Source organism: Anastrepha ludens, chromosome 5 (genome assembly GCF_028408465.1).
Source record: "Anastrepha ludens isolate Willacy chromosome 5, idAnaLude1.1, whole genome shotgun sequence".
Classification (NCBI taxonomy): Eukaryota; Metazoa; Arthropoda; class Insecta; order Diptera; family Tephritidae; genus Anastrepha; species Anastrepha ludens.
The window spans coordinates 85,305,641-85,332,401 of NC_071501.1; the positions used below are offsets into that span (position 1 = coordinate 85,305,641).

Genomic DNA, 26,761 nt, shown 5'->3' on the forward strand with positions numbered 1-26,761 from the left:
ACGATATCTCGAAAACGGCTTGTTTGATGGGTCAACGGTTTTAACTCAATCTTTAAAGATACATTTTCTAGTAATTAATCGTTCCTTTTGTAAATCTGATACTTATTTTCCATTTTATAATTAATTTACGGCCAAATTTTAACGTAAAAATCGAAATCATTTCTTTTAAAAGCTGCCATTTTGTGAAAATTCACTATTTTGATTAGCCGAACGATTAATTACTAGATAATCTAATATATTAACAAAATTTGTTTGGTTTTTTGATTTCAGATAATCCAATCCTGAGTTACGATGTACACCGTAAATCGTCTTTTTTTAAAGGAGGTTCCAGAAATCGCCTGCAGCGCGCTCTATAATCAACATTTTCATAAATAAAAAATTTTGTTACGTTCTTGAAGGATGCTTTTATAATCGCCAAAAATTTTCTAATTAAAATATTCAGAAGTTTCTTCAGGATAAATCCTTGACAACCCGTCTTTTATTTGCTTCATAACTGCGTATAACCCCTTAAGCGGTTACTATACATGGGTTTCGTCGAGTAAAAAAAGGCGTATTTTCAATATTTTTTTTCTATGCAAAAAATTATTTATTTAATTCAAACTTTTTTCTGTCTTATAGATACATATTTAAAGAATAATTTCTGAAATTTTCAAAAAAAAATCCTTCATTGAAACGTCAAAAACACGTCTCCTTAGTCTACTGAATGCGCAACAAAAAGCGGAGAGAGTGCTCTGAATTGTCATCCTTCTCGGGGAGAAAACTATCGCTATGCACTCAACAAGAGTCCCCGAGGCAGCCGAATAAGGCGAAGGCCTTAAACATCTTAGCGCCATGCCATTTTGAAGAAGGCAGAGAATGCTGGGAAATCATCGCTAGAGATAAAATATTTAACAAAAAATCGAATTCGTTTCAGCTGATGGTGATAATTTTATCACATTTATATGCATTTGAGCTAGAAAAACAGAGAAGTGGTAACGAAGAGTGTTTTGAACTTTCTTATTTTTTTTTCCTTTATTTTGGGAGGCATCAAAGTGGGAAAGCTGCAAATTACTGTATAGGGTGATGCAATGTGATACCAATATAGCGAGGTATGGTCCGGACAATGAATGGATAATAAAGACAATTTTAGAAAGTGGTCTGAGAGCAATTTCGTTTTTTTATACTCTTATCAGTCATTTGTTTTGTTACGTTCTTGAAGGATGCTTTTATAATCGCCAAAAATTTTCTAATTAAAATATTCTGAAGTTTCTTCAGGATAAATCCTTGACAACCCGTCTTTTATTTGCTTCATAACTGCGTATAACCCCTTAAGCGGTTACTATACATGGGTTTCGTCGAGTAAAAAAAGGCGTATTTTCAATATTTTTTTTCTATGCAAAAAATTGTTTATTTAATTCAAACATTTTTCTGTCTTATAGATACATATTTAAAGAATAATTTCTGAAATTTTCAAAAAAAAATCCTTCATTGAAACGTCAAAAACACGTCTCCTTAGTCTACTGAATGCGCAACAAAAAGCGGAGAGAGTGCTCTGAATTGTCATCCTTCTCGGGGAGAAAACTATCGCTATGCACTCAACAAGAGTCCCCGAGGCAGCCGAATAAGGCGAAGGCCTTAAACATCTTAGCGCCATGCCGTTTTGAAGAAGGCAGAGAATGCTGGGAAATCATCGCTAGAGATAAAATATTTAACAAAAAATCGAATTCGTTTCAGCTGATGGTGATAATTTTATCACATTTATATGCATTTGAGCTAGAAAAACAGAGAAGTGGTAACGAAGAGTGTTTTGAACTTTCTTATTTTTTTTTCCTTTATTTTGGGAGGCATCAAAGTGGGAAAGCTAGTTTTTTGAAGCCTAATGTCACCTGCAATTCATTGTACATATAGGGTGATGCAATGTGATACCGATATTGTGAGGTATGGCCCGGAGAGCGCTCAAAATTTTTAAATTAACCAACTTGTTTTTTTCTTGAAAGACATGAATGGATAATAAAGAAAATTTTAGAAAGCGGCCTGAGAGCAATTTCGTTTTTTTATACTCTTATCAGTCAATTGTTTTGTGTCTGACTAACAGTAATTATAACGACCATCGTACGCATCTACACTAAGTATGATGAGTTAATAAGTCATTTCCGTGAAATTTAACACAGTAATTTTAATAAACTGCACCACTGTTAACGGACAAGCTTTTCAGAATTCAGCAAAATGCACAGCTTTCCAATAACTACAACAAAAATGGTAAATGTGTAAATAAAATAGTTTTCAGCAAACGTTTAATTTAATTATTTATTAAAAAAATATAAAGTCGCGTAGATTTTATGCCAAGATTCTCCAAATTAACACACAAGTAAGTTTCGATAGCGCGCAAAAAGATGGGCGTGAAGTCTTGAAAATTTGTGTAGACACTTTTAGAGTAAACATAACGTGATTATAAGTGAACAAAAATTGGGTAGATAGGTAGGTGAACTGGTTGAAATGCCAGTCTGACACCCTCAAGTAGCACTAAAGCGCCGTTTTGTTACCATTTTGAGATCTTCAACAGGCAGATGTCTACAGCCATCCAGAGCTGTTGATACAATGGAGAAGTTTGATGGAGTGGATTATGAGAGAAGTTCGATGGAGTGATGGAAACGAGTGCCTAGTGACTTTAATCGTCTAACTGCCAAACCCGGACATTAAGAGAGAAAGTGCTCAATAGTGTCCTTTTCCGAAAGGTCCCCACAGCTTCTGAAATGGGGATTAAATGGTGAGCCTAGTTTTTTCGCGTGTGTGTGCCGATCGTCCAATGACCGGTAAACACAGCTAAGAGTTTGTAAATTGAATTCCGTGGAGCCGCAGGACTTTCCCAGTCTTCTATTTTTGGTATAGGGGCCAAAGGGTTTTCAAAATAGCACTGGATGAAATGGAATTCCATCTCTTTTGCGCTTTTCTAAGAAAATAAGTTGCGCAATTCCCTTTTAGCAACAGTCAGGGGAATGCCAATGACTGGTTAGAAGGTTTTTGAGTCAAATACAGCCACTTCCAGGGTATCTCATAGACCATTTTATATCCTTATACGTTCCTATGTCCGAGAACTCAGATCAGAAAAATGTTGGCTACGCAGCAAAGAGATTTGATCTCCTCCTTACGGGAATTGACTAGTCTGGATCTACACCATAGCATTGGGAGGGCCTTGTTCGCGGCTTGACTATCGGAAAAAAGTTTAATATCGCCCCCACTCCCGCGTTCCCTAAGTATCAGGTCAGTCCATAAGTTCGTGCATATTTTACTCATAATTTCACTTTTGTACGATTTTTGCATACAAAAAATTATTCGCGGAATATAACGGAACTACTCATATTTTCTTTGATATATTGGTAACTCAACACGTGATTTTAATCGAGGAAAGGAGCACCTGTTGTTAAAAAAAAAAAATGGAATCTTCGAACGCATATAAGAGGCATATTTTGTATTTTTTAAAAAAAGTCGCAAAAACTGCTGCTACAGAAATAAACACTGTTCATAGAGAGCATACCTTGAGTGTAAGGACTGCGCAAAAGTGGTTTTCAAAATTCGGAAGTGGTAACTGAGACGTAGAGGATGCCCCGCGCGCTGGTCGTCCTGAAGTCTTTAACTCCGACGCCTTGCTCGAACTCGTGGAAGCTGAGCCAAATTTCACAGTCAATATGATAGCTCAGAGGTTAAATTCATCGCATGGAACAGTTCACAGGCTCCTGTTTCAGTTCGGAAAGGTTTCAAAGCTGGGAAAATGGGTTCCGCATAGACTTTTCGTCGCCAAGCCTCACCAGAGAGTGAATGTGTGTTCTCAGCTGCTGCAACGGCTTGAAAATGAACGTGTTTTGAACCGTATCGTTACTGGTGATGAAAAATGGGTCCTATGCAATAATCCTGTTCGCAAACGCCAATAGTTAGGTAAAGGTGAAACACCAGAACCGACCCTTAGAAATGGCCTTCACCCCAAGAAGATTCTCCTCTCTATTTGGTGGGATATGGCCGGTATTGTTTATTATGAACTTCTGGAACCAAACCAGACGATAACTGCTGATTCTTATTCCCATCAGCTATCAAATCTGAATGAGGCACTTAACAAAAATCGAACGCCTTTAGTGAATAGACGCAAAGTTTTGTTTCACCACCACAACGCAAGACCTCATCCCGCAAGGCAAACATTAGGCAAGCTGAACGAGCTCGGATGGGAGCTAATGCCGCATTCACCATACTCTCTGGATATTGCACCTTGTGATTATCATCTTTTCCGTGGACTTCAATCCCATATGAGTTACAAGAACTACTCCTCAAAAGAAGCTATGAAAAGGGCTATCGAAGCGTATTTTGGCGCCAAACAATTTTTTGAGCAGGGAATTAAAAATTTGCCAAAACGTTTGGAAGAAATTGTAAATAATGACGGAAAATATATCATTGATTAATAAATACTTTAAACACCTTTTTTATTAATCTTAAAACCACATTTTAAAAACGCACGAACTCATGGACTGAGCTGACATTTTGCATACCTGCAGGATCACAAAAGGCTACTTCCTGAAAATCACTAGCACGATTTAAGGATATAGATAAAATAGCTGATCGAGAGAGAACCCTTGTTTCAAAAAAAAAAATTTCAAAGTCAAATAAAAAAAAACAGAAACAAACAAATAAAAATCGTGGATTCATAACTTCATGCTTTCTGGCTCCTGCTCAGCAACCTCCGAACATTTTATACGCCAAAAACTGATAAATGCTTGTGCTTCTATATTCTCTTAGCGCTGCTTGTTTCAATTCCTACTTAAATAATTTACGCGCTTCCTTTCGCAGGTTTTTTGTATAAAGTATGAAAAATATGAAACAAAATTTTTCTACAAATCAGCTATACCCATAATTTCTAAACCAAATAATTCATTTGAAATCGTTTGTGCGCATACATATATACAAATGTATTTACCTACGCCTAGGCAAAGGTCTCTTACGCCTTCCCCTGCCAAATTTCGCATTTTGGTAATTAAACACTTACCGGCTTACAAATACTTTTTTATTGCTATGCATTCACTAATGAACTCTACAAAATCTTTAAATGGTTACAATTAATATTTACAATGGCTCAATGAATTATATGTTCAATTATATCGACACTATTTTAATGTGCCGCCTGTACATTGCTTGTTTTCGCTCTAAATGCGTGTGTGTGTGTGTTTGTTGTCCAACTTTATCCAACTTTTTGCACAAATAAATTAAGAAACAAATGTATGACACTTAATCAACGTTGAACAGTTTAAAAGCTACAAAATAATATAAACTAAAATTTATCAATAATTATTAATTATAATTAAATTATATAAATAAATGCCTGCATGTGGGTGTGTGTGTGTGTGCGATTTCTGGCAATCACTTGCAATCCGGCGATAATAAATGTTTTATGCTGCTGCAATCACTAATTTATCTCTACGTTCATATCGATGCTTGCAAAAGTTTTCTTATCTACTTGAATTTAAATCAAATTTCCATTTTATCATAAAATACTTGTAATGTGCATGAGTGTGTGCGCGCGCGTGTATGTATGTGTGTGTGCTCTTCTAAATTTCAATTGTTCAAATTATTAGCTGCTTGCGTTTGTAGATTTGTGCATGCAGCTGTTGGTTTGTATGCAGCTGTTGGTTTGTATGCAGCTGTAGATTTGTATGCAGCTCCTGTGGTTAGTCATCTTTGAGTAAGATTTCTGGCTTCTTGCTATTACAGTGCAGCCACTGTTACATACAGCCGTACAAAAGTGTGGTTGTGTGTACTAATTTAATCTTCTCTCGATTTATTCAAGTATCCTCACATAATATCTACATATATTACATTGTGTTTTCGTACAAAGATTTATAGATTCGAACCCACTTTTTTCCAGCTTTGTTATCCGATCAGTTTTCAATTAAATGTTTGTTCATCTGCCATTGTTTTTCCCTGAAACTGAAGTTAACTAATTAAAGACGTAACAACTCAAATTGTATTTATTATAAAGCAACAATAGTTTTGTGTATTCAGTGAAAGTTTGCCGTTATAATTCGCAATGATTTGTGGGCAATTAGTCTTCTTGCATGAAAATAGGTACAAACATATCTACAGGGTTTGATTGAAAAGTAATGAGCCTTCCCGCGCGGAGCGACTGCCAAGCGATCAACCGAATCGGCTTGTGGGGGAAAATGATCGTTGGACCTTCTCCTTCCACTAGAAACCACTCCCAGTTCGCTGGCAACAGCGGAGCAGTCAAAATCGCTCCGCGCGTGAAAGCTGTTTTAAAAGTGTGTTAGGATTTTGCAGTGGCGAAAATGCAGCGAACGTTGGAGCAACGTTACTGGATCAAATTTTGCGTAAAGCTCATCAAAACGAGTACCGAAACCATTGGGCTACTCAAGGAGGCTTACGGGGACCAATTTCTGTCCAGTGCCCATGTAAAACGGTGGCACAAGTCGTTCAAGGAAGGCCGGGAGGACGTCGAAAACGAACAGCGATCTGGAAGGCCTTCGACGACGCAAACAGACGAAGATGTGATTGGCCAAGATGGGGGTTCCGGTGCTTCCCCACCCTACCTACAGCCCAGACCTGTCCCCTCCGGACTTCTTCTTGTTCCCGCGCCTGAAAAGAAAGCTGAAGGGGAGGCGTTTTGACTCCATTGAGGCTAACCAAAAAACTGTGACAGCCGAATTGAACGCGATTCCGGCGGATGAGTTTAAAAAATGTTTCCCGCAGTGGAAGGACCGCTACCAGCGGTGTATTGACGTTCAAGGGTCCTATTTTGAAGAATATTAGTTGTATAAGCCAAAAGGTTTAATAAAACTGCTTAACCCTTCTACTATGTTTGGGTCAATTTGACCCAATTTTCAGTAAAACTCATCGAAATTCACCTGTTAGTCTAGTCGTATTGTATTGATTCTTCTTCTATTTGTTAACTGCAGTAAAAGGAATAGATAAATATGAAAAATAATATAACATCTGTTTTTTATGTTGCTGGGGGATACCAAATGTAATTTCATTACACTTATTACGTTGTTGGGTCAATTTGACCCACTTAGTATTTTGAAACATTTTGCCGTTTATTATTATATCACTCGATCAAAAACGCAGGCAAAGAAAGCTAATTATCGGAGATCGAGTATATTTTGCATAGCTCTATGTTTATATGTATATTCTCGATATTTTATCGAAAGATAAGAGCATAATATGGCATGATCAGCCACTTCCAATTTCAAGAGGCAAAACTCCTCGAAATCAAATTTTATGTCAAAGTCCTGGCCCATCAAAGCGTGCTATTTCCATGGTCACAGATATAAAATCCTCTTTTGATATTTTCATGCCCTCAAGTATAAAAAACATAGTGGTAGAAATGAGCAACATCAAAGGATTGCAGTTTTTTGGAGACAATTGGAAAATTATAGACCTTATAGAATTGGAAGCATACATAGGATTGCAAATCTAAGCAGGAGTATACAAATCGCACACTGAAAGTCTAATTCATTTGTGGGATGAAAATAATGGCAGACCAATTTTCCGGGCCACAATGAGCTTGGAAAGATTTATGAACATATCACGATGCCTTCGTTTTGACTCCGCTGCAGACAGGGATGAGAGAAGACAGCGTGATAAATTAGCACCAATAAGAAACATTTGGGATCAATGGAATCGGCAGCTCAGGTCATATTATCACTTAAATGAAAATGTAACAATAGATGAGCAGTTAGTACGTTTTCGTGGTCGTTGCATCTTCAGGCAATACATTCCATCGAAGCCCGCAAAATACGGCTTAAAAATATGGGCTCTATGTGATGCAAAAAGCAAGTATGCCTGGAACATGGAAGTTTATTTAGGACGGGCAAGAAATACGCAACCGGAAGGTAATGCATTTATAAATTGGCTTTTTGTATGTCTCAAACCAATGTACAGTATAAATAAACCGTCTCTATACAAATATTTTTAGGTGAACGTATTGTTCTATCCTTAGCAGAACCCCTTCCCAGAGGTCCCACTATTACTTACGATAACTTTTTTACGACGTACAATCTCACCGTTCAGCTACTTCGCAGGAACGTTACTTTAGTCGGTGCAGTGAGAAAAAATAAGCTTTGTTTGCCCCGAGAAATTGTCGACATGAAGAAAAAGAACGTTTTAGAAAGCCATATATATATATGGCATATAACGCATACGTAATATGGACAGAGATAAATCCCTCATGGAACTCCAACAAGCTTTATAAGCGAAGACTTTTTGTTGAAGAGCTGGGAAAGCAAATGATCGAACCAAATATTGTCCGCAGAGAGAGACTGCCGCGAGGAATCGCTGCTAAGAATATAGTAAAAAATATTCAAGAAAACTCATAATCTGCAGATGAAGCGTCTACTTCTAATATTTCTGCCAGAAATGAATCCACCAAAAAACGACAGCGATGTTTCTTCCGTCATCACACAAAAAATTCGAAAAAATATTCAGCTGTTTGCACTACGTGCCAAAAATTTGTTTGGAAGGAACATAGCAGCTTAGTTTGTGAAAATTGCCGTTAAAACATACATATCTCAACCATTTTCTGCAATTAACATACACTTAACTTGATTCAAATAAAAAAAAAAATTAATTCTTTCAATAAAATAGTGTTATTAGTTGGGTTTTTATAAGTGGGTCAAATTGACCCAAAACACTATATGTGTAATTTTTTCCTAACATAGCAGAAGGGTTAAAAAAATTAGGCTCATTACTTTTCAACCAGCCCCGTACATTTATTAGCTGGGCAACGGTGTACGATGTGCGTACATATAAAGAAGTTCTTTAAAGCACCTTTCTGGTATAGAATTTCGAAAATTTCGTGTTATGATAGTTTATACTTTCAAAGATATGCTTGCCAATTTTTATATTCAAATTCGTTGTAGTTTAGACGTTACAGTCCTTTAGAACGAGACCGCTTTGGAGTACGATGCCCAGGTATAAGCGCATTAACCGGGTTTTTCTCGAACCTATTTTTCCCGAGTTGGCGTTGGTAGATAATTTCTCAAAAAGTACTGAACTGATTGATTTGAATTTTTAATATGTTATTGAGCAGACTTGTGGCTCTCGCTGATAGCTGAACTATAATTTTATAATCTAGTTTTCTACTTTTTTTAGGAGCGAGAAAGTGAAAGAAAATCTTTTTTTTTTTGGTTTTTCCAATAAACAGATAAAATATTGTATTTCGAATTCATTTTTTTGTTTTGTTTGTAAATCTGCTACCCATCATATCTTCTGAAGACTAATCGACCGCATTTTTTTTTTTCAGACGTACCTGAGCAGCCCAATCAGTTACTCCAGTGGCATGTGTTACGTCAGGGGAAGCAATTTTTTTTATTTTTGTCATTGGAAAAAAAAAAATTTTTTTTTTGGTAAATTAAGAACTGAGCTAATGAATAAAAACGCTTTTTATATTAATTGATACCGGTTGTTTTTCTTCAATTTTCAACGCCTTCAATTTTCTCGCCTCTAGACCAGAAAGGTGCCTTAATGCTTACTAAGACTTTTTTTTTTTTAATTGGGTTCATTTAGTCTTGTTCTCGAGCGCTCATACAGCTTAAAATCGATTTCATTTTATTATTACTAATTTTCTAATGCGCAGTCACACATAGCTCACATTCATGCATTCATTCATACCCTGCCAGGAAAATACGAACCAGTAAAAATAGGGGCAAGCTTAGAAGAAGTAAAGTGCCCTTCAAAAGACGTGCGCAGATGCTGTTTTGAAATGAAAAATTTCAAAATTTAGATTCTTTTAGGTTTTACAATTTTTATAAAAATATGAAAAAAGATATTAACTTCCTCGGCAGCCCTTTTAGAGTTAATTTAATTCACACTAATTCGTTTGTAAAAACTTATAAGCTGAACAATATATTAGCTAATAATTTAATTTCCCATTTAACTGAGGGTCATTCTCTGATTTGCGAATCGGATATGCATCATGTACCCTTATCCTTATCCCTAGAGTCTCTTGAGTTAGCCAAGAACGCCAATATTAATTTAAACACTCGCTTGTATAACTTCAAAAATGTTAGTTTTGCCTTTCTCAACTCACCAATTTTATAAAGATGATTGAAAGTCAACTTTCTATGCTGAAAATGTTTCGAAATATTTTGAAGTGTTCTTGCTTAAGTCGTTTGTCATATTCAGCAGGAATCTCTCTTTACTCACGGGTAAAATATACAAGCTGCCCTGGAACACTATGAAGCGGCCTCGGTGGACTAGCGTAAATGCACAGATGGCGCTCCAAGCAGTAAGAAGGCATTGTTCCTAAGCAACGACAGGTGGGCATTCCTACATTTAGGACTGATAGTGGCAGACTAATCACCTACCCAGTCAGAAATCAAATATATTAATGAAAGTAACGCAAGACTGAGTCTTGTCGAGGACCTATGCTTCCGAGAGGAGTGAACAAGGAAACAAAAAACAGCAATATGAAGTTAAGAAAAAAAAACAAAAAAATTCAAGCGGAAGTGTATGGAAGGGAATTCGAGTGTAGTACAATGGGTTTAATTATGTCTGAAGGCTGTACTTGATATAATAAAAAAAAATAATTTACTTAAAAAAGTTGAAAAATCTAAGCAAAAAATATTTTAAGGTATATAAGCAAACTAAAAATATTGTCCTTAAAGTAAAAAATATTGCCCTTAAAGTAAAAAATTCTTAAAAAACACGGCCCAGTTCAATATCCTGGACAAATTTTTGTATAATAAACATATTTCTCGGTGCGAAATAGACTTAAAAGGAAACCCAAAAATTTTCTCGGAGTAAAGAGTTCTTCAATAAGAGGTGTTATTATGGTAAAAGGTCAAAGGTTTCGTTGCTTGTGTGGCATGTAGCGCCGTCTTTTAGAAAATAAACGTTTAGAAAATAAACGTTAATCCATCAAACCATCCAGCTCCGGCCACAAAAAATCGTTAAGCATCTCTCGATAGCGCAATCCATTCACCGTAATTGTTACTCCAGCTTCATTTTCGAAAAAAGTAAGGTCCAATGACACCGCCGGACCATAAAGCGCACTAAACAGTCGCACGTTGAGGATAGAGAGACTTTTCAATAACAACTCTTCGGTTTTCTGAACCCCAGATCCAACAATTTTGCTTGTTGACGAAGCCACCGAGGTGGAAATGGGCCTCATCACTCAAGATGATTTTTCGATGGAATTCCGGATCATTTTCATGCGTTTCAACGACCCAATCAGCAAAGACGCGACGTTGTTGATGATCGGCCGGTTTGAGTTCTTGTGTTAACTGGACTTTATAAACCTTAAGACCCAAATCTTTATGCAAAATATGATGTAATGACGTTTGTGGAATGATTAATTCCAAAGAACGACGAGGAAAGGACAAATCTAGGTTTTCTTCAACGCTTTTGGCGACAACAGCAATATTTCCGGCTGTTCTTGAACGACGTGCATGGGTTTTATTCTTCACACTACTAACTTGTCCCAACAGCTTGAAGCTTGAACAACAGTCCGACAAGGTGCTTCACGATGACCCAAAAATGTTTCAGTTTAACGAACCGTCTCTGCCGAATTTTCACCATTTTTGTAGTGAATTTTCATAACTTCAATGAGTTCCATTTTTATTAATGGCGTAGTTCCTAATTGTCGAATGTAAAAATGGGAGCTTCAAAAGTGGTATCTACCGAAATAGCGGCCTATTCAAAATAACACTTGTTAGAGGAAACCCTTTAGATATTTACTTCTTCTACTCGCTATGGTATTGCATTCGAGTAGCTGGTGTAGTGGTATTTCTGCAGAGTGGTCTCTGAAAAGGGTCACTAGACCTTACAGTTGTTGATTGAACGGCTTAATTAGCGTCTAGCGGCGTTTTAATACTAAAACTATCTGCTGTTTTGGTACTTGAGCTTACAGCAGTGCTACTTTCTATAAGAATATGGATCGCTTTAACTGAATATGCCTTGATTTCTACTAAATTTTTCTGAGTTATATTCCATAAATTACGAAAGTAATTCACTATTTTTATTCAAAACATGTTTTCTAGCATTTACGTAAGTAATTCAGTATTGGGTAGTTATTTATATTAAAAGCAGTTCCTTCAATAACAACTGTAGTTTTTTCCTACCAGACCTGTTAGCAGTTCAGTTTCGATAGCCGCCTATTCATACGCTTTGCTCTTAGTACAAAAAAAAACCAAAAAAAATTAAACCTTCTAACTCTATAAAAATGCATTGTAAAACTCCTAAGGTTGTTGCTAAAACTGGAAATGGCTTTAGAGAAGTTTTGTACAATTCCATTGTTCTTCACACGTGCGCGCCTACGTGAAGGAGGCCTACTCAATTGCATGCCGGAAATTTATTGTTGAATTTTACTTTATTTACAAGTAACTATACAAATAGAATCTCTTTCAGCCAACTGGAGTAGGTAAAGTGGTGCTCGTACCGAAATTTTACGACTACGCTTGTCATGCTAAGCAACGTTAGACGTGGCGTATGAGTAATAATAAATTTTATCACAATCAAAACGTGAGCGCAGGTGCCAAATGAATACTCAGAAGTATCTGCTGCAGCTTCGAGCTTGCCGCTTTGAGGAGTGTTTTGTAAATATATGTATACAGATGGGCGTTTTTATATGTACAAATTAATAGATTTTTTTTTTGTAATAAGAGCTGCATATGCGCGTGTGCTTGTAAGGAAGTCGCTTTTAATTTGATTTTGCTGTGACTTTATTTTGCTCGGAGCGCACGAATAAGAAAAAAGAAGTAGAAATCACTTGACGGCAAGCATGTGAGTGCTCTTGAAGTAGAAATTTCTTGATATACCTGCATTTGTATTGTTTTCATAGAATTGTGTCACACTTATGCGTGCCTAAAAGCTGACTACGGAATACTGCTACTCTCCTGTGCTTCCTACGGCCTGTTTTCGCACCTCCGGTTTGCTTGCTGTTGATAGGTTTATGCAGTGTTATATTATATCTATATGTATATGAACATGTGGGGCATTTTTTAACAAGCAGGCAGGTTTTTGAAAATATTTACGGACACATGTTTAATCATTTTTTTTGTTTGCTTCTAACTGGCAAATTTTGCTTCGTTTATTTTTGAGAACAAAAAAGACGAGTTTGTGATTGGACGCTTATTGAAAAAAAATAATAATAATTTTTTGATTTGAATGACAAACTGTAAAAAGTATAGGGAATTTCATGTTTTTTGGCTTGGCGACTCATTTAGAGAATATTAAAAAAAAATATTTTTTCTTGTTTTTTGGGTTTTTAATAAGGGTAACGAAATTTTGAAATTTCGTTACCCCTGGCTAGAAACTCAGTACTAGTTTTTCTGAAATTAAAGAGTATTTACAATATTTTTAGCACATCGTGATCATATATAGTTTTTTTCGGAATACGGAAATATATTTGCTTGTTTTTTTATAGGGAATCGAAGTTTTGAGAATTTTGTTAATTTTAGTTGGACATTCAATACTTTTATTTTTTGTAGAAACTGATCACATAAAGTAAAGTAATTTTTTTTTTTTGGGGTTTCAAAAGGCCTCGATATTTTTAGAATTTGTGAGTTTTGGCTGAATAATCAATACTATACTGTTTCAGAAACCTGGTTTTTTAGAATTATATAAAGTTTTTAGCGATCACATGCAGTTCTTTTTGTGTTTTTTTCGGAATATGGAAATATTTTTCCCGTTTTTTATTTTCGTTTTTTTTTTTACGTAATGTCGCAATTTTGAGATTTTCGTGAATTTTTCCAAGCTATTCTGTCTTTTTCATATTTTTGAGTTTGGATGCCCATTTTTAGAGACTCAATCATTTGTAGGTAAACAAAAAATTAGTTTTAATGCCACATAGGAACAGAAAGAGAGAAGTAAACATTTTTTTTTTTTTTTTTCTTTAAAGTGGATCGAAGGTTTGTGAATTTCGTGATTTATGGGTGAGGACCCAATACCTTGTTTTGAATAATGAGAGGTTTTTATTTGTCGGTATATGGAAATTTGTTTTCTGTTTTCTTTTTTTTTGTTTTCTGGAAATAAAGTGGATCGAAATTTTGAAATTTTTTTTTAATTTTACTCAATAATATTCTCTTTTTCAGAAAATAGAAGATTTTATGAAAGTATTATAGAAGAATTTCGTGGTCATATAAAATTTTTTTGTCGTAATATAGAAACCAAAGTTCTTCGAAATCTGGGATTTTTCGTTGAAGATTCAGAAAGAATCTTTCCGCTTATTTTTTGGATATTTTTTATGAAAATAAAGGGGTTCGAAAGTTAAAAAGTTTCGTACTTTTTAGCGTGGATTTTGAAAAATTCATTCATTTTAAAGGTGAAAAATAATTTAAGAAAATCATTTTTTTTTTAATTATTAAGAAATTATGAACAAATGAAAGCTTGAGAACTTCAGGATTTTTGACGTGGATGCCTACTTTAAAAAATGTATTCACTTTGAAAGTAAAAAAATTAGTTTTTTCAAAAATTATGAAGAAATTATAAAGAAATAAAAGAATTTAGAGTTTTGTAATTTTTGGGGACGATGCTTATTTTTAAGTAAAAAAAAAAGTAATTTAAGACTTAATATTTAAAAAAATGTAAATTAATTTATTTTTTTTTTAATTATAGAGAAATAAAAGGTGATAATCGAAATAAAAATATTAATTTTAGGAAATATTAAAAAAAAAAATATGAAAAAATCATTGCTTAAGCTTGAAAATTTCGTGCTTTTTGCTTCGATGCCCATTTTTAAAAATTCATTCATTTTGAGAGTAAAAAATTATTGTAATATAATATAAGAAAAATTATTTTTTGAAAAATTATTAAGAAATTATAAACAAATAAAAACTTCAGAATTTTGTTATTTTTGCTTTTGAAGCCCATTTTCGAAAATTTCTTCATTTTGAAGAATTTTAAAATAAAAAAAAATTAATTTAAACTTCTTTTTTTTAATTTAAACTTTTTTATTAAGAAATTAAAAAAAAATAAAAGATGATAATCGAAACAAAAATGTTAATTTTAGAAAAAAAATTTAAAAAAATATTAAGAAATTATTGCTTAAGCTTGAAAATTTCGTGCTTTTTGGCTGGGCTGCCCATTTTCGAATATTCATTCATTTTGTAAGTAAAAAAATTAATTTAAGAAAAATTATTTTTTGTAAAATAATTAAGAAATTATAAACAAGTAAAAGATTAAGAATTTTGTAATTTTCGGTTTCGATGCCCATTTTCGAAATTTTTTTCATTTTGAAGAATTCAAAAATAAATTACAATAATAAATTAATTTAAGTTTTTTTTTTTATTTATTAAGAAATTATATATTACAAAAATAATTTCGACAAAAATGTGAGTTTGTAAAAATGAGTTGCCAAGCGAAAAATTGTAAAATATTCAAAATTTGGGTCCTTCTATAAGAATATACCAGACCGCCTAAAATACAAATCAGTTTTCCCACAGTGAGCCCGTTAGCAACATTTAAGGCAAGTCGAAATTGTGTACTTCAAATCGTAGTTGCGTCGAGCTCCGTTTGTAAAAGAATGCGCCATAAGTTAACTTTTTTATGTGCATACACATCTTAAGAAATATTTTTCTGGCTTACAAATACAAATGCCGACTTTTTGTTTTAACAACTGTCTCTGTAGCGCTTTTTATATTGCTCGTCCATCTTTAAGCTGGTTTCATTTCTCTCACCTACACACACACACACACACACACACATGCGCATTTATTTTCTCACTTTTCCCCTACTTCTTTTTTGTTGCAAAAGAATGTCAAGAAAATGCAAATAAATAGGTCCGCAGCTTACACTTTCTTGTTTGCTTCCAGTTGTTCGGAGACCTGAGGAGCCTACCTGACACAGAAACTGATTATGCCAACTTCCTGGCTGCCTACAAGTACCAACTTCCACGTAACTCTCGCCGCCAACTCCACATTGGCCTATTAAGAACGTCCTGTAGCGCGGAAATTTAAGAACTTTTCAACTGCCGCTGCGCACTTTATTCCATCACTGCCACAAACAACCTGGGCTTTCTACCAATTATTCTACAAATCAATTGTTTTGCAAGCAGCTTCGAATGCCAGAATGCTAAAGATGGCCTAGTCTGTTTCAATGAGTTGCCTAAGTGAATAAATTTCTATACACTGCGCTGCCTAGTTTGCCACTGTGTGAAGTAGTCTTACAATGGGACATTTCCCCTACCCGCGCACATAAATATGCTGCTTATTGCCAACGTCTTTGTCGACGCCACAGCGACCCATTGACGCACCTTAAGCTATTCGCTGTGACTTGCCTGTGCGTGCGTGTGGGTGTGAGTGTGTCACACGAATGGTTCAAAGTTTAAATTAAATGAAAACTTTTTCAATTACATCAACTGGAATAAAATCGTACACGAAATAAATCAAAAAAGAGAAAATTTATGTGAGAGGGGGAAAGTGGGAACGATTGTGTGCCGGCGAACGAAATGTGTGTCACGCGGCAGTGGGCGAAAATGCGCCAAACGGAGACACTGAAAGGTGAGGAGTATACAAGCAAAAGTTGAAAAATGAAGAGAGCTTTGGAACAAAAAATCTTTTGTTTTCATTAAAGAAAATGAGAAAAGAAATATTTCAACAAATTTTCGCATTCCTTTTGTTTTGCTACATTTTCTTCATTGGCCTTTAGTTGGAAGAAAGTTTTTCATTTTATTTTCAACATTTAGTTTCAAGTTGAATGGAGTGACCAAATTTGCTAATTTGCTACGCCACTTGGCTTGCATTTAGCCACGAGCCATCCAAAGGTTAAAACGAAAACTCAAAAACTAATTGCGCAGTGTAACTGCAAGAATAGGAAGATAACATAATTGCTATTTAGTGCAAGCGCACACGTTTTGAATTGTAAGACACCAAAAGTTTTCCACTTCGGATTTTAATGACTCAAATCTGTTGTCAAACTCAGAATTGGTAAGAAAGATTTTTTTCTTTTTGTTCTTTTATTTCACTAGTGGAAATTACAGATGAGTTGAACGACAAGGTATCTATTTATGTAGGGGAAAGTTTTTAAATAAATATGGAGGTAAAAAGTTAATTCAAACTAAAATGCAGCTGAGAATATATTCGCCACTAACGAATGGACGTAGCGAGAGTGCGCGATAGCTAGGTGAGGTTATATGATTGCCCATGAGAGGGGCGACTTGGGCGAGAAATGCATTATAAGGATAAAATGGAGAGAGAAAGTGAGACAGAAATATAGGACAGCGGAGGGTAGGCTATATTTAAGTGTTAGGCTGAAGACCCAGAATGCCAAGTCACGGTTATGTGAACCATTGCAAACTAGTGATGAAGTTCCTCATGTTAAGGAGTTCCTCTCGAAGTTCGAGAGTAGAGAGAAGGCGAGGAATGAAAAGAGGCGCTTTGGGTACTTGTATCAATTATTAACCATGTACAGTCAGCAGAGCAGGACTAGGAACTATATGATGCCAAGCAATGTAGACTCAAATATGGATTTCACCTACTTTTCGCATTCCAAAGAAACTGCAGGAGTATTCAAGTTGTCGATACGTAAGACATCCCTCTTTCTCTGCCTCTCTCCCTCTCTCTATCTTTCTCCCTCTTTATCTTCCTGTCTATCCCTTTCTTTCTCTCTCATCCTGTTTCCTCTCCCTTCAACATCTTTATCTTCCTCTCTCTCGCACTCTATCACTCTCTCTCTCTCTTTCACTATATTCCATCATCTTTCTTTCCCTCTCTCTACGCCTCTCTTCTTCTGTACGATTTTGGTTTTTCAGAAACCAGGTTTTTTCTTAGAATTTCGCGATCATAAAAAGTTATTTTGTCGAAATATAAAAAAAAAATGTCACTTTCTTTTTGTATTAAAATAATACTGAAAATTTCCTGGTTTTTTTCCGAAACCAAAGAGTATATAAGGGTTTTTCTTAATTTCGTGATCACATAGAGCGTTTTTGTTGAAAAAAATTTTGCTTAATGTTTTTTTTTTCTTTGTTATAATAATTTTGAGAATTTCGAGATGTTTGGCTGAAGACTCAAAGAACATTTTTTCTCGCATATTTTAATTTTCTTATTTTTAATGAAAATAAAGGGAATCGAAAGTTCTGAAGGTAAAAAAATTAGTTTAAGGAAAAAAATTTCATAAAAATTGTTAAAAAGTTCCTGGCATTTTGAAGATAAAAAAAATTCCTCCCATCAAAATGTGGCAACGGATTTTGAACAGTTTTCCCTACTCGGGAGATATGTTTATTATAATCAACTTTTCGAGCTCCAATAGAACCGGAATATGAATTCTTAAAAATGGTTTGTCAAGCCAAAAATTATGAATTATTCTAAATAGGCATACTTCTTTTAAGAAAATAAAAAAACCTTGGGCACATATATTTTTTACGATATAGAGCTCGTAAATAAAATTTAAGGCTAAGCGAAATTGTGTACTTCAAACCGGAATAGCGTCGAGTTGGGGTTTTTAAAAGAATACGCCAAGAGACACGTCTTCTTCTTCTCCTTGATTGGTGCGATAATCACGTACGTGAATTTGGCTGCGATTGACTTCATCGGTCGGCCAACTTTATGAGTCATATAATAAGACGGCCATGGTGGGATGGAATGCTCAAGAGGGAATGCACTCTTAGTTAAAGCACTAGCAGTAATAGCAGTGTCCCCTCTGGTCACTAAATCAAATTAAGTTGTGAAATGCAAAACTGAAGTTCGTTCAGAGTCTCAGTCAATGGTCACCTCTTTTGAATGAACTCGTGATCATAGAACATAAATCCGAATATGAAAGTAAACAAATTCTCTAAGCAGAAAAAGCCTGCCTGCATGAATTTGGGATACGCTCTCAATCTAAGTGAAATTCAAATAAGGCTCCGAAAGGCAGATATTTTTTATGAGCAGCTTTTTCATGGCAGAAATACACTCGGAGGTTTCCTATTGCCTGCCGAGGGGCGACCGCTATTAGAAAAATGTTTTTCTTAATTTTGGTGTTTCACCGAGATTCGAATTAACGTTCTCTCTGTGAATTCCGAATGGTAGTCACGCACCAACCCATCATTCGGCTATGGCGCCCGTCTGAAGCAGTTCGTTAGCAAGTGGATAAATCGCTATAAAAAGGTTGGTAGCGTTGATGATTTCCCCGATCGCGGAAGTGCAAGCAAAGTCTCAAAAAAAGACGAAAAAAAAATTCTCGCATTGTCCTCGAAAGCTCCAGCATTGACTTTACGTGGAGCCGCTGTGAAATTGAAAGGAAAAGGTGTTAACATATCTTACGGAACGATTCGCAGGCATTTGCTTGCCAATAAACTGAAATATCGAAGTACTTTGGAAAAACCAATGTTGAGTGCAAAACATGTTGAAAAACGAGTGGAATGGGCGAAAGAAAACTTGGACCGCGATTGGAGCAACGTAATTTTTTCTTATTAATCCTCCTTCTGGGCATTTCCGACGCAAGCCATGTAATTTAGAACAACTATCTCGACGAATTCGGAAAATTTGTAGGTCTTTTCCGGTGGAATATGCAGAAAAACTTGTGGAAAGTATGCCCCGACGGTCGCAGGCCATAATTGACAATGCAGGACACTGCTACTGAGGTATTTGCAATGGGCATTATCAATTGTTGTTATTATTATTATTAGTGACCACGCTCTTATGTAACTGACTGTAAGTTAGACATCCCTCTTGCTCTCTATCTTTCTCCCTCTTTCTCTCTATCTTTCTCCCTCTTTCTCTCTATCTTTCTCCCTCTTTCTATCTATCTTTCTCCCTCTTTCTGTCTATGTTTCTCTCTATCTTTCTCCCTCTTTCTCTCTATCTTTCTCCCTCTCTCTCATCCTGTTTCCTCTCCCTTCAACATCTTTATCTGTCTCTCTCGCACTCTATCCCCTCTCTCTCGCACTCTATCACTCTATCACTCTCTCTCTCTCTCTCATCCTCCTTCTTTTATTTTTAATTCCAATTTTTTTATTCTTTGTTTTATTTATTTCTCTTTTATCATTTTTTTTTTTTTTTTCAATTCTAAAATTTCTGTTTTTTGTAAGTGATCCAAATAGTGATAATTACGTATTGAAAAAGTGCTTGAAATTTTTAATTTTTTATAACTTCTCTCAGCCAAAGTTCAAATGGATCGTTTTGAGTTTTTAGATGCCAGAATAGCTGCGGGAAGCAACAAATCGAACTCAGAACTAAAGTGCAGATCACTGAAGTAATATTTATATTTTAAAAATTTTTTTTTTCATATTTTATCAAATTTTTTTTACGTATTTAATTTTTTTTTTGATTTTGTAGGGGATCGAAATAGTTTGAATACCTCGGCTACGGTACGGCATGGGTATTATTATTTACGAAAAGTGCATGAAAATGAAACTTCTGGCCAAATGGCCGCTTGAGTAGCTATTTGAAAAGCACTGCCACCAGCCACCTAACCAATGAACAAATTTTCGAAACAAAAAAATTTATTCGTAAAAATATCAAAAATATTTACAATACATTTCTCATATTTACTAATTAATTCCAGTTTATTTCACTACATCTTTGTCATCCTCCCATTCTCTTCTTCGCCCTCTCTCGCTCTCTTTCTGCAATAGTTGCCACAAAGGGCTTGAGTAAATAGTAATGAGATTTAAGTTTGCTCAGATAAAAAATTCATGCTTGTGCGGAACTGACCAGCGCCAATGGAAAGTAAAAGCGAAAGACATGCGACAGGTAAGGAAATAAGAAAAGTTAAACTGTCGTTTAATTTAACGCTTCATTGAGTATAAAATCAAGGCAGCAGAAAAAGCGGAATAAGTAAGGTCGGCATAAAAAACGATTAAAATCGCAAAAAGAAATTTCAACTCGAAAATAATTGAGGTAAAAATGTGAAGAGCAAACAAATGATAAAGGAATTGATTGAATAAGTTCGTGCGGTTTTTTTTCGAAATTTGAAACTTTATTGACGTAAAATGGTTACAAATTTAATATTCAAAATATTGTCCATCGCTTACTACTACTTTTTCCCATCTTTCTGGCAATTCACGGATTCCCTTTGTGAAAAATTCGGTCGGTTTTGCCGCAATCCACGAATCGATCCATTTTTTGACTTCATCGTAATTACGGAAGTGCTGGTCAGCCAGGCCATGTTGCATCGATCGGAAGAGATAGTAATCGGATGGCGCAAGGTCTGGACTATACGGCGGGTGGGGTAGGACATCCCATTTGAGCGTTTCTAAGTATGTTTTGACCACTTGTGCAACATGTGGCCGAGCATTGTCATGTTGCAAAATAACTTTGTCGTGTCTATCGGCGTATTGCGGCCGTTTTTCTCGCAGTGCTCGGCTCAAACGCATCAATTGTCGTCGGTAGACATCCCCCGTAATCGTTTCATTCGGTTTCAGTAGCTCATAATACACAACACCCAGCTGGTCCCACCAGATACACAGCATAACCTTCAGGCCATGAATATTCTGCGCCGACGTCGATGTTGAAGCATGGCCAGGGTATCCATACGTTGCCCGACGTTTTGGATTGTCGTAATGGACCCACTTTTCATCGCCAGTCACAATTCGATGCAAAAAACCCTTTCTTTTGTGCCGTTGAAGCAGTTGTTCGCATGCCATAAAACGGCGTTCAACGTCTCTTGGCTTCAATTCATACGGCACCCAATGGCCTACCTTTCGGATCATTCCCATGGCTTTTAAACGTTTGGAAATGGTTGATTGATCAACTCCCAAAGTTTTTGCAACCTCTTCTTGCGTTTGAGCCGGATCTTGATCGAGCAATTCCTCCAATTCGGTATCCATGAACTTTGGCGGCGCACCCTCGCGTTCTTCGTCTTCCAAGCCAAAATCACCACTTTTAAAGCGTGCAAACCACTTCTGGCACGTTCGCTCAGATATAGCATGCTCACCATAAACTTCCACCAAGATACGATGACTTTCGGCTGCTTTTTTCTTCATATTAAAATAATGAAGAAGAATTCCCCGCAAAAACACATTATTTGGCACGAAATTCGACATTTTCAAGTGTGGTAAAAATATTGTTGTTTACGCTTCAAATAAAAAACTTATACTGACGTTTGTGCCTTACGACAGTAGCTCTCCAATGAATGTTTGGAAATGTGGATCAATGGAATAATAATCAAGTTACGACATCTGTTGTAAAACCGCACGAACTTATTCATAGTCCTATAATTATTTTGCGAAAGGGATTTCTTGAAAGTAAGCAAACCAAGTTATTAGTCATAATAAAAGTTATAGTAATAAAAGTTATTCAGAAAGAATTTCATAGGCACGTGAAACTACAGATTTTATGTAGTAAAGCTGTGTACTCAGTTTTATCAAATTAATTTTATAAAAGACCTTAAATTTTTAAAGATCTAAAAAAAATTAAAAATGATGTGTGCACTATTTATACTCACTCAAAAGTGGCAAGGATTCAGTGACTCGCTGCACTGTGCACTGGAATGATACTCAGCATGCCACCTATTGACTTGGCAGCGAAATCCGCGAGGAGTTTAGTGGCTGCGGGGGTATTCACATGCAGAACCTTCGGGCACAGCTCAAAAGGAAAGAGGAGTTCAGGTTGCACAGACTACATGACTCTGTACTTTAATTGGGAGAGAAGGTTTCGTACTACAATTGAAGAGGAGAGATGGCACAAAGGCATGAAGCCTGGCCATAGGACTTTTCACATCTATACAGACGGCTCTAAAACTTTAAACAGATATGGAATAACAAAACGCAAATGACAGCTAAACGTAATTTTGTCTATGGTTAAGTAGAAAATTTCATAATATAAATTTTGTCAGAAATATATAATCACAGTAATTTGTATTCTCTTTGAATCATCATTATAAATGCCGCGACCAACACGATCGAATCTTTCCCGACAAAGCCGTAATGCAAGAAGGATACGAAACATTGCGAACGAAACGACTGAAGAAGCACAAAGAATTGCCCGTGAAGAGCGGCGCGTTAGTATGGCTCGACTTCGTGCTTCTCAATGACAAGAGCAAAGCGAGGCAGCCCGTGATACGGCTCGGTTGGCAATGCGAAATCATCGAGCGAATAACAGAGATCAACAAGTACATTTAGTAGTTCAAACGAATGTAGGTACCACTGTTGAATCGCCAACAAAAAGAAGTTTATGATACATTAATGGAGGCAATTAATGATGGAAATGGTGGTTCATATTTCCTTGATGCCCCGGGCGGAACTGGTAAGGCATTCCTCATGTCAGTAATTTTAGCCACTGTTTGTGCGAGATCCAACATTGCGCTTGCAGTTGCTTCCTCTGAAATAGCAGCCACATTATTAGAAGGATGCCGTACGGCTCATTCAGCATTAAAATTGCCGTTAAATCTTCAAAAAATTGAAGAACCAACATGTAATATTTCAAAAAACTCAGCAATGGCCAAAGTTTTATCAGGATCGAAAATCATGATCTGGGACGAATGCACAATGGCGCATAAACGTGCATTAGAAGCACTTAACCGAACATTGAAAGATATACGCAATGACTCGAGATGTTTTGGAGGCGCAATGATCTTACTGTCTGGCGACTTCCGCCAAACACTGCCAGTCATTTCAAGATCAACGGCTGCTGACGAAAAAAAACTCTCCTTGACTCAAATCATCGAATCTATGGCGCTATGTGAAGAAATTTCAGCTGACAACAAACATGAGAGTTGCATTACTCAATGATACATCTACTGAAGATTTCTCTGAGCAATAACTGACTATCGGTAATGGTCGAGTACCTGTTGACGAATCGAGCGGATTGATTTCATTTCCTCAGAATTTCTGTAACTTTGTCTCATCGAAAGACGAACTTATCAATAAAGTATTCCTAAACATCATTAATAACTACAAAAATAATGAATGGTTGAGTGAGCGAGCAGTTTTAGCGGCTAAGAATAAAGATATAGATGACCTAAACTACATAACTCAAAATTATATCATTGGAGAAATGCATTCATTCAAATCGCGTGACTGTGTAACAAATGGAAATGAAGCCACCAACTATCTAACTGAATTTTTAAACTCCTTGGATGTGCCTTGAATGTGCCTGGATCATGCTTCGAAACATAAGCCCACCAAAACTTTGCAACGGTACGCGTTTGGTGGTAAATAAATTGATGAACAATGTGATTTACGCGACGACACTCAAAGAAAAATTCGAAGGTGAAGAAGTTCTCATTCGGAGGATTCCGAAGATCCCAACCGATCTTCCATTTGAGTTTAAAAGACTTCAATTTCCGATCCATCTTGCATTCGTTATGACCATTAACAAATCACAAGGTCAATTGTTGAAAGTTTGTGGTCTGAATCTAGAAAATCAATGTTTCTCACATGGTCAATTATATAATATGTGGCATGTTCACGGGTCGGAAAACCATCTGCGTTGTTTGTTCTTGCACCTGATAATAAAATAAAAAATGTCGGGTATCACAAGGTGCTTAACTGAAGAGTGCAATCTATTAAAGCTTCATTGAAATACTTGATTAATAAAAAAAATTACGTAATAAAATCAAAAATCTGCTTGTTTATTGCCTCTAGGGCGGAACAAAGTTCGCCGGGTCAGCTAGTACTATATACAACGAAATGGACGACTACATGAAAAGGCGAGTGAAAGCTAGGTGGACTAATCTAACCACATGCAAAACAGCAAAAGTCATGTGTTGAACTAACGACAAAAAACTGACTCAATTCGTACTTACGCTCTCGCGAAAGGACTGCAGAACTATCATAGGTATGCTAACAGGTCATAATCTATTGGCTGCACATGCGTACAAGACAGGGATTGCTAACGCGGGCAAATGCAGGAAATGCAGAGAGGATGCTGAGGAAACTTTTGAATACCTTCTGTGCGTCTGTCCGGCATTATTAAAAACGCGCTTAAAATGCCTGGGGTTCCCAGGGTTGTTTCAGGGTTTGGAGGACGTCTCAAAAGCGGATCTCCGAGCCCTGCTTAGATTCGCTAAAAGCGCTGACATCCTCATGATGTCTACTTGCGGTATTCATAGAGGTCGGTCTCCATCTGGTAACGTCAGGCACCAAAAGGTCTATGCGTGGCTTATTGCCTACCAGGCTAACCTAACCTAACCTATACTCACTCAAACGAAAGCGAATATATTTTGTTATTATATATTATTAAATAAAAAAAATTGTTTATAATCTCAGTTTCACTCTTCTTATAATTTTAAAAGAACGCAAAAAACTTGTTAATCTTTCGCCATGTGAAATAAAGTATAGGCAGTGGATGCACTAGGGTAAGAAAGACTCCGTCAGAAAATATGAGATTTGCAAGTGGTCTTTCGATTTCTTTGAAACTTTGGGAAATATTAGTTCTAGGTAAGATACATTCGAGCCTAAAAGGATTTTGAAAAATTTTCAAAATTGAGTCATCTACGCCATGTTGAAAATCGGGACCGTGTTTTTTTCAAAAATCAATATTTCTTGAACCGTTGGATGGATTTCAATGCAATTTACAGACAATATAGAGACAAATAAGTAGTTTAAATTAGTAGTATGTTAAAAAAAAAATTTCGAAATTTTGACCAAAAAAAAGTCAAAAAAATTGTTTGAATCAATTTTTAGTTGATTTGGCCAGTTTTTTAGATTTTCTGTTATACACGTAACGATTCCTTATGATTTAACCTTTATTTTGAAAAAAACAATTTTATGGTGTCTATAATAGTTCTCGAGATATTGCGATTTTAGTGGAAGCGCGCACCGTGAAGTTCGCGGTTACGCAGCGCGGGAGTAGAAAAACGCGCACAGACCTGCAGCAGTCTGCTCCAGTCACTTCATACAGGAACACATAACGCAGCGCGCATTGCACACCTGTTACCTAAACCGTGCGTGCGCGTTTCCACTAAAATCGCAATATCTCGAGAACTATTATAGACACCATAAAATTGTTTTTTTCAAAATAAAGGTTAAATCATAAGGAATCGTTACGTGTATAACAGAAAATCTAAAAAACTGGCCAAATCAACTAAAAATTGATTCAAACAATTTTTTTAACTTTTTTTTGGTCAAAATTTCGAAATTTTTTTTTTAACATAATACTAATTTAAACTACTTATTTGTTTCTATATTGTCTGTAAATTGCATTGAAATCCATCCAACGGTTCAAGAAATATTGATTTTTGAAAAAAACACGGTCCCGATTTTCAACATGGCGTAGATGACTCAATTTTGAAAATTTTTCAAAATCCTTTTAGGCTCGAATGTATCTTAGCTAGAACTAATATTTCCCAAAGTTTCAAAGAAATCGAAAGACCACTTGCAAATCTCATATTTTCTGACGGAGTCTTACCCACTACGAACGTGCTACGGTATCTCTGGTACTTCCCTTCAGTTTGTTGACGAGATCAAAGAGCTTGATTTAATTTGCTATACCTCTTTTTTCATTAACCACATCAATTTTATCATACCTAATTCATATGCTGCGTTGCGCTTTCTTCATCGGAATGCTTCTAATTTCCCTACATTTGAGATTCTACACAGCTTGCAAATGATGACGCTTTCGAGCTTATGCTAATTTTGCGCGGAAATGTGCTAACTGTTTGCTTTAGTAGTGGTGCGAGCGTTACCTTTTTTTACATTTGTTCTTCTTTATGCCATTCTTCTAATAAATTTGCGTAGAAAAGTAATACTTGGGCCCACAGTGAAATGTCACGATTTATTAAAAAAAGAACAAACTCAATCACAATATTCTCATGAGATATTTTAGTGGCGAGCCTGCCTCCACGTCTTTCATAATTTAGAGACCTACTCGTACAATATTCCCGTACATGGGATTGCCCCAAACGCACTGCATGCATACCTGAGGCATAG

The 26,761-nt window shown here is 36.0% G+C and overlaps 1 protein-coding gene across 1 annotated transcript in view; it reads right to left on the reverse strand.

Annotated features, from left to right (window-relative positions):
• Positions 1-5,345: 5,345 nt before the first annotated feature.
• LOC128862911 (uncharacterized) overlaps positions 5,346-26,761 on the reverse strand; it is a 250,088-nt gene continuing 228,672 nt past the window's right edge. Inside the window, exon 5 of the mRNA XM_054101736.1 lies at positions 5,346-5,946. The gene's annotated coding sequence lies outside the window, so the exon portion shown is untranslated. The remainder of the gene's footprint in view (positions 5,947-26,761) is intronic.